We start from the raw sequence: 18575 nt of genomic DNA on the forward strand, positions 1-18575 counted from the left end.
TTAAAAAAATATTTCGGGTTCGGGTCGGGCCGGCAAAATTTTTTAAAAACATTTCGGACCGGGTCGGGCTTGAAAAATTAAGCCCGATGCAGATCACTACTTTCTCTACCAAAATCCTAGCACAAACCTTGTTTTGTTATAAAATTAAAATGCTTACTGATCAATTCTGGGTCAGAATAACATAAGAGATTTGTAACATAATGACTTTATGTCTGACACAATTATAATTATGCAATGGTAAAGTTTAAAAGAGACATCAAAGGAATGAAAGTGAAATTTAATTTAATTAAAAATAATTGGCAAAAATATGGTCTACAAAAACTAGGAAAATACATAAATATAAAATCTAGTGACGGTAGTTCTTTTAAAAAAAAGATTCTAAGCTTTTTTTTTAAATAACATCTTTCTTACTAGATTTTTTTTAAAAAGGATCAATACCAAAAATATTTTTTTATGATACCAATAAAATTTTATTAAATAATAAATATTTTAATGGAATTTAAATTAGTTGATTTTGGTTTATTATCTGATAATCAATTATAAAAGAAACAATTCTTCTTTTCTTTTTTCATAGAAGGGTTGGAAAATTTTTCATTTCTAAATACTTATCTAAAATTCTTCATGATAGATATCTAGGCTTGAGGAACCATTACTTCTACTTATACCATGATCTTGAGACCACAAATATGGCACCTAGGAACTTTTAAATTATTAATGCAAAAAATATTTAAAAAATGATATGGAAATTTTTTTATTTCTAAATACTTGTCCAAAATCTTCATGATTGATATCTAGGCTTGAGGAACCATCACTTCGATTTATACCATGATTTTGTGGCCACAAGTATGGCAGCCTAGAAGTTTTTAAATTATTAATGCAAAAAGCAAAAATTTTAAAAAATGATAATTACGCTTAATAATAATTAAAACTATTAAAAAAATTCACAAAATTAAGGTTTGGATAGGCCACCATTTAAATATTTATCCTAATTATGATAATGTTTATATATTTAGAGCGTTTTTTTTATATGATACAAAGGTAATTCGATGTGTATAATTTATAAAGTAAAATAAAATACTAAGTTTTTAGTAAAAATGTTAAAATCTAATAGTGCTACCCCTCGCTCCTTTAGCAACATCCTAGTTATGACTACGTGGGTATTCAGAATAATAATCAGCCTATGGTTAGTAGATCGGACTCGTTACGTGATTCCGTTAATATATATTAAAAAATAAATGAGTCTTTTTTTTTAATATATCGATTTGTTTAATTCATAATGTATAACTATATTCCAATCATAAACTAAAATATAATAAAAATAAAAACGCTCATTATATACGGAATTGTAGGACTACAAGTCCCAAAAAACACGAATAATTATATTTTAAAATAATATAATTTGCATTTTTTGTTTTAGAAAATAAAATTCCCTGCTGATTTAAGGGCTCTTATTTTACCCTCTATATATTTTTAAAAATTTTAAGTTCCGCTTGCAGCAGGGAAGAGATAACGATCGGTAAAAACATAATTTGTTAATTTATAATTTATTTTTTCTCGGCTATATAAACTATATTTTTTGGAAATGAAGAGACGCACGTTTTCAAATTAAGGAATTACCCAAGGACCAAGGTACAGAAGTTAAATTATTTGGCTTTAGGCCTTCATTGATGATAAATTAGCAGGCTTCAAGATGTGTGGTATTCCGACTCTTGTAAAAGAACTGCTGATAACTGAATTAATCGCTGCATGCCTTGCATGTCAGCCTTAAATATATATACAATTTTGCATTTTAATAAATTATGGTCGTTTTTATTAGCAAATGGTCATGTAGTGTTGTTAAACTTTTGAGCCGATTTTTAAAAACGGCTAACTCAATATTACATCCAGAAAAATATTAGGGCTGGCCTGAAGATTTTGCTCATAGAAGCGACAAAGGTCTAGACATATAATATCGAAATCTCGAGGCTTGGCAATATTTTTCTGGCTAAAATATTGAGTTAGCTGTTTTAAATTATCGGCTAAAAACGAGCCGTTTAACAATACTTATGTCGATCAACGTCATATATCATTACCTATATTTACCAATTATATTTGTAATAACTGTTCTAGATGAGAAATCAATTGGATTACATTATTCCTAATAATACCCAAATTCTGATATAGGTTTCTGAATAGCGGATGAGTCTATAGCCAATTCGCTATCTAATCATGATAGGATGGTAAACCATCTGTCACGAAGATAATGCAAAATCGTCATTGAAATATAATAGGAGGGGAAGGGAGGTAAGAGGATATAGGGATGGATGAGGGTAGTATATTTTTTTCGAAATTAACTTTGATGAATTAGATTTATTTTTTTCTAAAATATATTTAGGGGGCATATATAAATGGGGAGGGCAAAAATATTGTTATTCGGTAAAAAGGGCAAATATTTGATATAATGCACTAATTGTTACGAATAGTATTCTATTCAGTACTATGAACCGTTAAATATAACGGTTTGGTTTTTAGTTTAAAATTTTATAAACGTTTTGTTCCATTTAGGTTTTTTATTGAAGAAATTCATATCGGTTCGGTTTAGAATTTATAATGGTTTTTTGGTTCGTTCCGGTTTTTATAAATTTGATTTTTTAAATCTTTTTATTAAATCTTGAGAAAAATCTTTATAATTATATATTTTTTTAATACCTTATTTAATTTAATCAGGAAGATATTTCTTATTTAATTAACTAGTAATTTGCCTAATCTCTATAAATTAAGTATATAAAGTAAAAACAATAAACTTGGTATTGATATGAAGATAATGGCGATTTAATTGTAAAATGAAAAAAATCACTAATTTAAATTGTTCCCAAGGAAAATTAAAATTTCAAATCTAGGTTAAATTTTTTAAATTAATTATTTTTAAAACCCAGTATAAACTGGTTTAAACCGGGTCAAATATCTATAACAGTTCGGTTCGATCTTTTTAATTCTCTTTATAACGGTTCAGTTCCTGTTCAGAAAGAAGCCCTGATTCTATTTGTACCAAGAATGATCTATTTTATGGTGTCTTTATTGTGAAGACTTTTTTAAAAATATATAATTTGGTTTAATTATGTATTAATTATAACAATAAAAATTGTGTTTTTGTTGGTTAAAATTGATATTTGCTATCTTAGCCAGAAGGGCTTGACATTTTACACAGGGTCGTTAGTAAATAGTAACAAAAAACACCAATTTCAATCCTAAGTAGCGATTACAGTATTATTTAATATTTATTTTTAAAAAATAATCATAGTATCAAAGGAAATTCGAAACATGACCCTCTGAAGATGAACTTCTATAAAACATGTGGCTTTTTTATTTATTAATATTTTGAGATTCAGCAGATTAATATGGGTTTGTGTAATATTTTATTATTTTGTGCAAGACTCAATTAAATAAAATTTTAATAAACGTTAAATTTATAGAGAAGATCTTCATATCTTAAAAAACCACTGATTATTACTCTTATCTTTCAAGGTTACTTATTTATCTTTTTTTTATCAGAAGTCTATTAATAATATATAAATTATTCGCTTGATTTTATTTAAAAGATTATTTTAGTTTTGATTATATCTTTAACGATGTGTTATCTTTGAATGTGGTCATCTCATTGCTTTCTATCTCATATAAAAAAAATTACTATGAAGTTCATTATGTTTATAAGAATCAACAAAGCAACAAATGTATTGAATTTGTGATTTCGTTCTTTGATAAAATCGTATAGTAAAATTTAAAATTTTCATGCATTCATTTCCCAAGAAAGTATTTATCACTTTCTTATTTTCATGGATTATAGCCCGGGCCTTTGATATAGATGTTATCATAAAGTATACTATCAAATGTTATAGAATAATTTTAAAAAAAATTGAATTGCACTCAGATAAATGAGTGGTTACTAATTTATCATATAGGAATTTGAAGCGCAGGGTGTTAAATTAACAAATAAATACCCTTGAGTATGCCAATATATACTCGTTACACAATATTTATCCACTTTATAAAATATTTTTATATTAAAAATTATATGAACTAAAATATTTAAAAAAGGGGGAGGGGATTAAAAAGATACATTTTATATATTGTCTGGCATAGAATCAGGGATGGAGATAAAATTGGAATTGCATATCTGGAAAGATATTCTCTGTCCAAGGTATAAATTTTCTTTGGGATCTCCAGTGATTGTTAATTTTTTTATCAAAAGTTTTAAAAAGAGGATTGCTTCTTTGCCGAATTTCCTTAAAGTGGCAGTAACGAAGGGTAAAATACGTTTTCTAATTATGATTCGACAGTGGCGGTGAGTGCTTATTGTGCTTTTAATTTTGCAAGCGCATCTATACAGGTATAATCCTATGCCAAGGATTGATCTTTCTAGGGCATGAGAGTGGTACTGTCTGGTTTTTCATGTGACAAACTGGTTCTAAGGTAGAAGGAATGTTGGCTGATAGTCCCGCCTTCTGGATTACGTTGTTAATTGCCCGGTGGCGTGAATACCTACCTTTTGAGTATTTACAAGTAAAGAATGGTTTCTTTTACTATCGACCTGGATCTTGCATAAACAGCTGTGAGGGTGACTCTATTTGGGTTGAGAAAAGACCAATTGAGATTAGTAGTTCTTCTGGGATAGATAGGTATCTAGGCTCTAGCCTAGCCATTCGTAACTATGATGATTGTGGATAAATTGAAAGTTGATAATTTCCTCGGCTTGTGAGTTTGAGTGGCTTATGGATAGAGGTGTGTCTGGAGAGTGTGTTAAGATCATAAATTGTTAAGACTCTCTGGAGATTCTGGTCATTTAAAAAAGTTAATTGGTTAATTGAAACTTCATGTGATAGATGTTAGATATAAAAGGTGCCAGGGATAGGGAAAAGATTATATAAAGGTTGTAAATGATTGCAGGACATGTATTTTAGGAATATATAGGAAGATTTTGATAAGAAAAAGGTGTGGTGAGGAAACAGCTTAGTTAAAAAATGTTTGAGGTCTTTGATTATTGATGAATGTTTAAATACGCTTAGCAGGGTTAGTTCTGATTTGTAGGTTGAAAGTCATCTTGAGATTTTGATAAGTTAAGTGTAAGATCTATTATAGGAGAGACTAGGGCTAGTAGAACCGATTTTTGCAAAATCGATTCTAACTCCTGTGTTTTTTTTAGATATTATAAAGAACTATATATGAATCGATACCTATAACTATACTCTATAGAGGTGCCTTATAAACATTTTTAAAAATATAATCTATTTTTGAAATATTATTTTTTGCAAAAGTTAAATTTTGTCAAACAAGCCCCAATAGCGGGGTTAGCCAAACCACTGCAAAGGGCTTCCTAAAGATTAGTTTTTTTAATCTATAATGATTTGAAATGAATTTTTATTTATTAATAATGATACGTATAGAATAATTTTATTATTTTATTATTCAAAATATCTTAATACTTTTAAATTGCAGCTAATTATATATAAATTGAAACTTAATTAATTTAATAAATATTTTGGATATATAAAAATAAGGATCTTAAGGAGAGATTATGACTTCTTTTCATAAATTCCAAATATAAATCATACACAGCCAAAATTTTCTTTCCAAGGTTTTTATATATTTTTTTATATTAAGTACCAAATTGACATGTATGGTTTAGCAAGCCCTGCTAGCGCTAAATTGACCAATCATGATTGAAATAATATCTAGAAAAAATAAATACTCATAAAACTTTCTCAAATTATAAAAGAGGGTTAAAACTTTGTTTTTAAATTTTATTTATTATATATAAATGTTCATATAACATAATAAATATTAAAATTCTATCATGCAAAAATCTTTTAAATTTGAATACAATATCTTATTTCTTAAATAAAATTTTTAATAATTAATTATTTCAAAATATATTTTGCCTATAAAGGCATACTAATAAAATCTATATTAGGAAAAAATGTAAACTTTCTAGTCTATGTAATTTTAAAAGGAGATAAATTGGTTTGCCAACCCCCGGTGGGTTTACTTAACTCCACTCTCCCCTAATAGTTAAATTGTTAGATGATGGGGTCTTTCAATATTTTAGAAAGATAGTGAGAACATTGTGTACCTACACACCTATTTCTCATCACTACAGCCACATAAAATTTTAAAATAAAGTTCTTCTTTGCCAAATTAAAATTTTAAATTAAACTTTTGGTCTAAATTTATTTTCACAAAAATGGTTAAATAAGACAAGTTTAATTTTTAAATATTTTGAATTCGATTTCTTCTTCGTTTTACCGCTATATAATTTTTCTTTAAAATGAAGAACGCGCGTCTATTGTTACTAAATAATACATTACATCTTCCAAATATTTATCTCAAAAAATTTATTTTTATTTTTTTTAAAAATAAAATTGCTATTTATATAAATAAAATATAGTTTAAGTATCTCACTGAAAAATAAAATGATAAATAAAAATAGATAAATGCTCCCCTTGAATTCAGCTGGAGCTATTTTTGTACAATTTGATTATATAACCTCTAATAATATTACTCAAAATTTTAATCATTATAATAACTCTTTTTATCCAATCAATATTATAATTTATATTGTATTATAATATTACATAAGAGAATTTTTTATTATTTTAGAATCCTATTATTAATATCGAGACCATGAAAGAGAGAAGAGTTTACGTATGATTTCTTTTATGTTTTATTTATTTTTTTTATTCACAATCATTCACTTAAAATTATTGGAAATATTTACACTAGTTAATCACTAAGCTAAGTATTGGATAGTTTAATATTTATTATTTAGATTTGCTAAGTGCATTATGCAGGTAACATTTTCAATAAAATTCTTCTTCTTTTTGCCTGATTCTATATCACAATTATAAAATGAATTTTAAAAATAAGAAAAGTTTAAATAATCAGGAGGGAAATATTTACGATTATTTTCTTAAAATATTTTGTAATAAGTAGAATAAAATAGATAAACATCAATATATGATCAAAGTTATTGTTTAATATTTAAATTTAAATAACATTAAAAATATAAAATAAAATATCTTTAAAAATAATTAACTTTAAATTTTATAAATTAAAATTATACATAAACAGCTAATTATTTTATTTCTTTTTATCACTAGTTGAAATATTAGCATTAGAACCCTTATTTAATTTAAATAATTTCACTGAGAGAAGGATGCTTTCGCGATCAACGTGACCATGATTTGTTTGTTTCGCTTGCCTACATATCAGATTTCTAGGTACTTATAGAAGGACATAAAATTTACAAAATAGTCATTGATAGCGTGTTGCTCTCGCAAATAGTAGAAGTTTTTTTTATTATGTAGAAATTTAAATTTTAAACTGCAGTTTGGCATAGGAACAGCAATGTCCTTGTTCTAAAAATTTGGGATATTCTTAAGATAACCCATATTAGCCCGTGGGAAATACAGGATTCATACGACAATATAATACTAAGAATTTTATTTCTGATTTAAAATTTTATGATTATCCTAAAAATCTAGAGCCCTTAGGCATATTAGTAATAGTTAATATGTCCCAAATTTCTCTCCGGTTTACTTTCATCCTGTTTTTTTGTTCTATAATTTGAATTAATTAAGTCTTCTGGTAGCTACCATGATACCGCAAAGCATCATGGTCTGCAAAGAGTCCCTAATCCATAAAACATTCCATTTATATTTGGTAACCACAAAAAAAAAGAATCTGTTGACCATGCACTTTGAAATTGTAAACATAAAATGAATAGGGGTTTAAACAATCTTACAAGAATTGCCACAAACAACTTAAAACCTTTACAAGTAATATTATAAATTTTAAAATTAGTTTCTGGCAACAAAGTTAAATATGCTGGCTTGTAAATAGGATATAAAATGTTTCAAACATAGTTTCAAGGGTTGAATTATATTTAGTAGATATTTTAAGTCATCATGGCCTAGCGCATTCTAAATTAATAAACTGTTTTGTCTAAATCTCTTATTTCAGAAGATCCCTATAACTCTCTTAAAAACTCTGGTATGCGTTTGATGAATAAAATGAATAAATAAGCGTTAAATATTGGCATTTCAACATTTATGACTTACTCAACTTACAAGTCTAAGTTTTTCATGTTTCATTGATAAAGCTAATTATAAAAATGAGGTTGCAAATGTTGAAATATAAAATTACAAAGAAAAGGGAAAAATTTTGGATATTTAATCTGAAAACTCGCTGAAATAAATTAAATTGTTTAATTTACAAAATTTTAAAAATATATAAAATAATTGCGCATTTTTTATAAAAAGAATAAAATAATGATTATATGTAAAACAATAACGAATGAATTCCCTTTTCCAAAAAGAAATAATGCCGTTACTAATAACTTTAATTTCATCTATCTTATTTATATATTTTTTAAATATTATACATTATTTTTCTATTATATTACATAAAATATATTACAATATTTATGTTATATGATTATGAATATCTTGGCATTTATTACTCGATTAGAAACAAAATTCCTCTTTTAATTAAATAATTATTAAAGTTGTAAAATATAAATTTTGGGATTTTTTTATACTAAATGATACTTTTTTTATATATATTATAAGAATATAAAAATTAATCCTTATTTATATTTATAAAAATAGAAAACTATCTTTAAATTTTTTTTATTTTATTTTGCTGGTTTATGGAATGCAACAAAAAATAAGGAAAGAAAACTATTCGAAATAATACTTATTTGGTCTATATATCAACGAGTTCATTTATAAAATGAAGAAGACTTGTGAGTTGTAGGAAATCATTTTTTATCATTTTAATTTCTTTATTGTCGGTTTAACGAGAATAAATAAATATTAGTTAAATTAGTGTGTTTAGTCAAAGGGCCAAATCTTTCCGACATCAATGTGAAATCTTGAGGCTTAATATAATATTTTTTTGGCTAAAATCTTGATTTATTCATTTTATAAAAAATTGGCCAAATCGAATTTTTCGACAACACTATTATCAAGTGATGCTTAGTAAAATTTACACAAAGAGCTCGCAGCTATTTAACGTAGGAGGTTGAATTATTATTATATATAAAATCAATCACATATTTTGTATGCGAGCTGTTACTTTGAGGGTTTTAGATATAGATTGAAAAAATCTAGCTGCAACGCAGCAAACCATGTTCGATTCCTAGCGAGATCAGTTATTTTTCTGAAACCAATTTTTCGAACCAAGTTAGGGTTAAAGGGTTGCCTGATGTTAATATATTAAAAATGGGTAATAACAGGTGATCGTTTTTTAGTAAATTTCTATATGATATCTACTTGCTATATCTAATCACAGCCTGAATATTATATTTTGCTTTTATACTTTACCATTTTCCGTATATTTTAATTTACTAAGTTAATTTTTGTTTTCCGCATTCATTTTAAACTTATATAAGTATAATAGCACATAATAATTTCATATAACATATAAAAATTAAGATTTCACTGTATTATTGGGTCACAAGTAATGGACAGAAGAATATTATTCTCTACTATTCATTTAACACAATGCATACTCATAATAAGTTTCAAAATAGGTTAAAGTTGACACATCCTTAAGAGAGCCGAAATATATACGTTGCCTTTTTGGAATTGGCTCAAATAAAAGGATTTATCAACACTACTCAGCAAGAACAAAATTAAACAGACCCAAAACTATGAGGGATGGGGGTGGTCTATTTTTCATTCCCTAAATGATATTATTTGCAAATTAAATATTTTTATTTTATTAAAATACTATTAAAAATATTTTTTAATTAAAAGAATGCGCAAATATTATATAAACAAGTCCAATTTATTTATTTAAATGACTGAAACATAAACTTAAAATCTTCAAAAATGGAAACAAAATTTAGACCCTCTCTTAAAATTTTAAGGAACCAAAACCAATTTGAGAATTTCCAATACTTCGGAACTTTTAATCAAAATGCAACTAATTAATATATATTGTTCAAAATGGTTTTTGCTTTATTTTAGAAGGTTTATTTATTGTTTAAAAAATTTTTACTGCTTATTAACAAGAGTTTAGAACCGGAAAAAAAACCTGAAACCATCGGAATTACGTCAAATATAAGAACTATGAACCCCTTTGGGAAAAAAATTTCAGAACACGAAACTGGAAAGCATTTTAGGTTTCAAAGTCTGATTTTAATTTACTATAGGAAATGAATATTCTTCATTTCTATTTTAAAATTGATACGATGTTAAAATAGTATTTGTCTTTAAGAGCTCGTATAGAAGTAATATTGCCCTTGTATAAGCTAGATATAAATTTATAATACCCCCCCCCCCCCCAATCCCAATTTATTTTCCATTTAAAGGAAAGTTTATACGGCCCGGCCCTATCATTAATTCTTTAACGAATATGAATATAATATATAACGCTGTTATTTGTTTTTTATTGATTTATATATTGCCATTATTTTGTAAAAATTTAAGAATTTTCAGTTGAGTTTTTATTATGATCTAAACTATTTTTGATAAATTTTTATATATAATAAAAATTGATGGCCTATTTTTTTTTTTATTAAAAAAATTAAAATATTTTTTAAGAATATAATTATGAATATTTTAAATATAAAAAAAAATATGTTGTTTAATCATATAATGGATATTGAAATAAGGAGGGACTTATAAAAATGAATAATGAAAAATGTGAATAATATTTTTATAAAGTTGAGAAATTATTTAAATTCAAAAAATTCTTAATAAAATCCAATATTGGTATAGATTTTATTGGATCTTTTACACATTTTTATTGCAAAAAAAATTGTATCAAAAGCCAATAAAATCTGTAACGTAAAAACTTCACCTTTTATATAAATCAAATATATTTGATTGTATTGTATAAAATACTCTATCAAAAAAAAAACCTAATATATTTTACAAACTATTAGGTTACTTACTTATAACAAGCCAATCTCACTTCAAGAATGATGAAATTTGAAGAATTGATATTTATCCAATGTAAAATTACCCCGATATCTCAACTAGAGATCTGCAAAATAGACTTTTTTCGGCCTGAACCCTCCCGAAGCCTAGTGGTAAAAACTACATAACCCTAGATTCGGCCCGTGGCTAAAATGTTTACAAATGGAATTAAAACATATAATATCTCAAATCAAAAATAATTAATTTATTCCCTATTTTAATTTTGAACATTAAATTTAAATATTCAGTGGTTACTTTAATTTAATTTATGGGTTTTTTTAAAAAAAAAAATCTATTTTATTCTATTATGAAATATTACATGAAACTGAATACAAAATATTTTCCACCTTATGTTTGTTTTTTATAACTATTATTTTTTGAAATTCATTTTGTAATTGCGATATTCAGTTAGGCAAAAAAGAACGAAGAATAAGACAAAATATTCACGGGCTTGGCCTATATTTTATTGATGATGTGACAGACCATGATTGGACTTAATATCAACACTAAAATAACATTTATTCTTATATATTTTATTAATTGGAATTTGATTCATCTCAGCATTTATTAAAATAAATTATCCTTTTGATATATTTAAGAGATCAATACATCCTATACTCGGTATTCATTCTGTACGGGAAGCTAAACCAAATATACATTATCATTTAAATTCGTCTATTTTTTTTTCTTTAATGATTACAATTAACATATCAGTGAATACGGAGGATGGGGTGTTACTCCATTATCTTTTAAAGCCAGTAACAAAATATTTGGTTACTGACACCTAGAGAAGACCGGGGTAAAACGATTGACGGTGAGGTTACAATGTTAACGCGAATAACTTTTTAGACCTTGAGCATAAATGCTTTAAATTTGGTATAAAGATAGATTTTTAATTTTTTACCAATGTTCTAATGTTCCTTTTTAAATATATTTTGCTAAAAGTCGGTTTTTTACACATAAATTATAAAAATTTTCCTTCTAGTATCTTTTGCTTTTAAAAAATTTATCAGAATGATTCAAAATTTTGTACACATGCTCCTTAAAATCATCTTAGTTACAAAATAAAGGTTATTCGAAGTTTATATCTTACTTAGAAGTCATGCAATAACTATTAGCAAATTCCTTGGTAAAGTAGCTATGTCTGATGAAAGCAGTAAATAAAATATTTAAAATATTGATGGCTACAACATATAAAAAAAAATAGTTTGTGTTATATGGAAGAAAAAAATTAAAAAAACAGTCACAAGGATAAGAATAATTGGAATGTACTATGTTCCTAAAATGGGCAAAATCAAAATGGAAATTTTTGATAATTTCTTTAAATTCCCTTATTGCATTGATTAGTTTATAATTAAAATTAATAAATAGAAGCCAGAATTGCTAATATTTTGTTAAATAAAACAATAAAATTGCGTTTAATTTTATTTCTTACCTTGGTGCTTAGTCATAAGGGCGGACTGGCGATGCTTCAACCTTGTGAACAGTTTTCTTCTTGTGACCTCATTTATATGGGGCCTTCGCCCCCAAGCTCCTTTAGCTTCTACTCGGGGTGACTCCCTTATAACATAATACAATAATATTTTAACTTTTAAGACATCAGAAAATTATTTAAGAAAGCTTGCTTACTAGTTACTAGAATAAAAGGAACAAAAATGTGACATACATTTGACTAAATCGATATTTCATTTAATTTTTTTAAAATCATATTCTCGTAAATGTAAGTTGCAACTTTATAGTAAAAAGTTGTTTAATTATTTTTTTTTAAATAATGATATGCCTTTTTTAAATAAAAATATATCAGCCACCCCCCCCCCCCCCCACAGGCTGTGTTTTAGAAATGTTTATTAGACTGTGAATTTTTCTTTTCGTATAAATATAGACTGTCATAATAAAAAAAGATTATCTTAGTTTTTTTTCGGGCAACAATAATATCTTCAAAATTAAAAAAAATATAGGAAGTAGAGGTGAGGGCTGCCCTAATTTTTATTCATGGCCCATCCACTCGTGGACATAAACAAATTCACACCCTTTCACGCTTACTACTAAAAAAAATTTGACCCGATCCGTCTGCTCAGGACAGACAATATTTTGATCACGCCCAAATTTCACAATTTTAAAATTTTTGATTGCTATACTTTTACACTTTTTTGAATTTATTCTATCATAGTTTTTATTTCTTTTATTCCATATTAACAACGCTAAATAATTACCATTTATAAATAAAAAATTTTAATTATAATTTTTTATTCTAATTGTGTTCGCCTTTACTCTAATAAGAAAATGGCTATAAACATATCCTTTCACTTGAAGTCGAACTTGGGGGCTGACAAAATTTCACTAGCTAATTTTCTCAAAAAGGAAATGAATTTTCCTGCTTTTAAAACTTCAAAATATTGATATTATGTTTTGAGAGATAAATCTTTTACGTTCATCCTTATAACTATAATCGCTATATGTTGATCAGAATCATCAAGAAATTCTCTAAATTTTACATTTAGAGTATACGGTTATTTATGTGTGCAGGATGAATTAAAAAAGTTATAAATGAAAGTTGGCATTGACTTATGCATATCATCTAATTATATTTCATTTCGCAATTTTAATGTAGTTTTATTTTCGTGGTCTATTAAAAACTTAAGACTTTAGAAATTTGGTTCTAAAATTAAGCCTACCCTATGTAGTGGCATTTAAAAGAAATTCAGTACTGTTTTTAAGGTTATTATTGTATCACCTTCAGAAGATTGACAAGTTTTTACTAATTTTTGTTTCCATAGATAAACTTCATTTATTGTGGGACGAGAATCTGAGCTCAGATTATCCGAGCATTCTTTGAATATTGATAAAAATTTATTAAGGCGATATGAAAATATAACATATTTAAATTAAATTTATTATTACCAAATTTCCATTGCTGAACGAGAGTTGAGAGATTTATTATTTTTTATTCAATTGAACTTTTATAAGACTGGGAAAAAAATGTTATTTATAAAATGCGAAAGTTTTTTTGTTTTAAAAAAGAACTAAATTAAATAAGAAAATATATATTATATTATAAAATTGCAAATTCATATTCATAAAAAAGTTTAAAAATTAAAATTTCCGTGATTCACGGGAAATAGGTTCACACCCAATCACGCCCGGTAAAAATTTTGGGAAGGCCCGTCACGCCCAGTCATGCCCAATAATTTAAATTTATTCACACTCACGCCATGGCCCACGGTGGTCCATCGTGTCACGCGTAATTTCACGGATGCCCACCTCTAATAGGAAGAAATTAATTTTTTTTAAAGAATCTTTAAGAAATTATACACATGAAGAGAAGAAGGGTATTTCGCTGAAAAATTGTCTGATATTTACAGTGCAGGTATTCTATACATGTTGAAATACGATTCCGGTAAAATCATATCTTCCCAAATTAAAAAACAGGCGCTATAAATGATTTAAGTTTTAAAGATATACTAAAAACACCAATCTCCTAAATCCTTAGAATATATATTGAGATAAGTTAATAGGACTTCATGATCCATGGAAATGAAACTAAAGGTGTAGCTAAGATTCATCCAAGGGGAAGGGGTTATTGCAAACATTTTTAATGGAATTTATTCCTAAACCCCGACTTCTCTGGATTTCGGCCGAGTCCCACCTTGTTAAAATTCTGATCAGGTATTCATCATTCCCAGATTATTTTCATTTTTTAAAAAAAAATATATTTATATCATCTCCATTAAAGTTGGCTGGGGAATTGAAAGCACTAACATTATGACTAAAGGTCGATTGATTTTACTTATAAATTTTATCAATGCTAAGTGCTTAATTGTATATAATTTTAACCCATTTGGTAGACTATAATTTATAGAAAGTTAATAGCAAAAGAAAAATTTCCCAAAATTGACATCATGCCAAAATAAAGTAGAAGAACAAAATATCTAATTTGTGCTAATATTTAGTGGCCCCTACAAAGAGAGGAGGGGGGGGGGGAGTTTAAAGCAACTGCTTCCTACTTTTTTAAAAGGAAATTTAAATTTTATTTCATTTTTTGTTTTATCACACCCATCCATAACCAAAATTTTCTTGTCTGATAAAATTATTTTTACAATTTCAAAATATGCCTAAAAATATTAATCAAAAAGAAATACAAGAGACCTGCAGGCTGGGCCTTATTTTAAATTATTAAAATATACCCGGGCCGGGCCGTAAAAAAAATGTATACAACATGAATTATTATATTCATCAATTAGATATGGTTAAAATGATCATATATAGTTATGATTAATATAATGTTGGGTGAAATTTAACATTAGCTAATATAGTATTACACAATATAATTATAGTTTTCCTGCCATGGAATAAATACGCAAAGGATAATATGTAATAAATACATTATTATAAATATGTCGTATGGGGTTTCGGAATTCGTGGGGATTCGGAATCTCTCAATTTTAAATAATTTACTAAGGGCGATTTTTTGATTTTAAAAATCTGATTTTGTATTCCAGCATGTGTAGAGTATTTACCCTATATATTTCAGCCAATTTCAGCGATAGACATTTTAGTATTTTTTAATTTATATGAAAAATTCATATAAAAATTAATATAAATTAGAAGTAGTTCTAAAGTTCATGGCAAAATTGTGTGAAATTTACAGTATGGGTACTCTACTCATGCTAGAATACATTTTCGGTTAAATAATTTTTTTAAATCGCACTCGGTAAAGGATTTAAAATCAAGAGATTCCGAATCCCCATTCCGAATCCCAATACGACTTATATGTTATATTTTTTATTTAAAATATCAGTTTTATTTTTTTTATAAATACAATTAATATAGTATATTCTCAAAATATTATTTACACAAATTTTTTTTATAGTATCAATTTGTAATATAATAAATATCTGTTTAGAAAAAAAAAATGTAATATTATGCTTGCTTATTAAATGATAATACTCGCCGAAAAATATGATAAAATACCGAATAGGTGAATTTTTTATATATCGAATATAATTTTAAAAAAATTCCGAGCCGGGCCTAAAAAAAATTTTTTTTAAAAATCCGGGCCGGGCCCAAAAATTTTTTTTTAAATATCCGGGCCGGGCCTAAAATTCCTTAAAAAAATTTTTGAAAAAAAATCCGGGCCGTGCAAATGGTACCTCTGCATATCTCTGAGAAATACAAATGCTTAATTAAATTGCACACGGCATAATATAAGAAATGATAAATGGACAATAATAGAAAAAACATGGTGTGCAAAATTTTAACAATTTAGTAGTTTTTGACATTATTAAACTAATTGCAGATTTGGTACCTGTCCTCAAATTGTATGTTCAAAGAATGAAAATAAAAGAAGGGAGATTCTATCTATTGTCCAATAATAGTATAAATATTCTCATTGAAACCATAAAAATATGGTTATAATAAAAATTTTAAAATGAGATTGAATTTAACTGGTGTTTTTCAATTATAGTTGATTATCATTTATCGAAATCAGAAGCAATAGTTTTGTTAGTAAGATATATGGTATCACGACTGGTATTGTTATTAAAAACTATATAATATGAAAGCTTAGTTCCATGAATCTATCCCTTCTTAGTTGGGTAAAGCTATGGAATCTTTTTATTATCATATTTAAAATAAAGTTAATATTGACTTAAAAAACATATATTTGAATTTGACCATATTTGACCGGTCAAATGCACAACCCTGTAACTGAGTAATAAATAAAATAAAAATTATGACGGCACGCTTTAATCTTGAAATGAGACATATTTTGGAAGCACTAATTCAGAAACTTATGCCAAATCATTAAGGATTTAATTACTTTATATATCATGGCTTATATGTTAGGTAGATGAGTTTAAGGGGAAGCAATTTATTGAAAGAAAAAGTTGCCAAAATTGGCATTTTGCAAGAACGGAGAATATTTGAATTTCTAAATATCTGGTTTACGTTATTATTTAGAGCCTTACTTACTAATTATTCTATTAATTTCGCCAACCTCAAAAAATCAACCGAATTATGAGCCAAATAAAAACTATAATATCACATCTTAAGCGTGAAGTCAGCCAAATTCAGGAAGCATTATCTCTGAAATTTATATCAATACTTATTACTTATTTATTGATAGTTGAAGTTAAACGTATTATTAGCAAAATAAGAAAAAATTGCCAAGGTTGACATCATGCCAGAACAAAAATTACGCACTGCTGGACATGCCAATTTACAATGCTTGATCAGTATTTACTAATGCATTAATCAGTTTTGCCAATAACTAAACAGAAACCCAGTTACATCTTAACATCGGATTTTGAATCGCGATTCAAAAATCTATTACATCTAAATACTAAGAATGGGTCTTATTACATTTAGAAATATGATCTTTTTTTATAGCAAATTTGGTTGTTATATAGAAAATGGCTATATTATATGTTGACTAAGCATCGCTTAGCATTAACCAAAATATCATAGACCTGAAACTCAAAAGAGATTATAAAAGCCGGTTTAATGTGATAAATGATTTAATTTTTATATTCTGATCAGTATAATTTTAAAAACCATGGACTTCATCCATTTCTGTTTCAGACATTTTTAATCGTTTACATCAGTATTTAAAATTGATTGAATTTAATACTAAGTTCGAAGGTATAAATTTGTAAAAGTTCAAGTCCTTGCATACATTTTAATATGTTTATAAAAACATTTTACTTTCTTTTACTTTTATTGAATATTCTCTAATAAAAATTAATTTTCTCTCTTTCGTGGCTTATGAATTTTGGGTATCTTTTTTCCAAAACCATATTCAATCTAATTAGTCCATTAAAAAAGATAAAACTGCTAGGAGTAAAAGGAAAGGATACTAACTAAATAAATTTATGATAGCCTTAGGGAATTCATTTTAGTCATATAATTAATCTTATAACTATACGAATTAAATTGCCTTTATCTGCTATACTAATAATATCTAATGTATTATTTTTTTCTTCCTTAGTTAAGTTTGATGGTGAAAGCATAGCTTTTATAAATTTACATTTATGAAAATTCTTTCTCCTGGAATATATAAAGCTGTTAGAGTAAATTTCAATCTTTTTATTGATAAAGATTCAAGTTCTTTATCTGTTGTTTTATTAAAGAGATTAAGAATTGTATTAATGTTGATATTGGTATAATTTATCATTTTTAATGTTTAGTTTAAAAATCATCCACTAAAAATAAAATAACGCTAAAATTTTTTATTAATAATATTAAATTTATAACTCGAAATTATATTATTCTTCTTTCAAAATTAAATAATTATAAAAAATAAAATTTCAAACATAATTATGAAATTATAAATTATTTTTCTTATTTTTATAGTTAATATCTATTTTCAGATATTTAATTTAAAAATCGGCGCAAAAATGATAGCGCGATGCAACTCTTCCCGTGAGCAAGGTTTCCAAATAAAAATTTTCAAAATGTGTTAAATAATTTTAATGGGTGGGGGGGGGGGTTCTCTTTTTGCATGCCTGCGTGCCCGCTTTTGCCCCTTCAGGTTCCCTACCTTTTGCTTATTTACTATCATTCTCATTTATTAAAAAAAAACAATAAAATCTTATCATTTAATAATAGATAATTAAT

The 18575-nt window shown here is 26.2% G+C and overlaps 1 long non-coding RNA gene across 1 annotated transcript; it reads right to left on the bottom strand.

The window, feature by feature from the left end:
* Nucleotides 1–646: 646 nt before the first annotated feature.
* LOC135929148 (uncharacterized) lies at nt 647–12512 on the bottom strand. The gene is made up of 3 exons (XR_010572495.1): nt 12397–12512; nt 766–853; nt 647–700 (listed from the first exon to the last, which is right to left on the bottom strand). It is a non-coding gene; the product is annotated as an uncharacterized LOC135929148 (long non-coding RNA).
* Nucleotides 12513–18575: the final 6063 nt, after the last annotated feature.

The sequence above is a fragment of the Gordionus sp. m RMFG-2023 genome, chromosome 4, assembly GCF_954871325.1.
Source record: "Gordionus sp. m RMFG-2023 chromosome 4, tfGorSpeb1-WG-v2, whole genome shotgun sequence".
In the NCBI taxonomy this organism is placed as follows: Eukaryota; Metazoa; Nematomorpha; class Gordioida; order Chordodea; family Parachordodidae; genus Gordionus; species Gordionus sp. m RMFG-2023.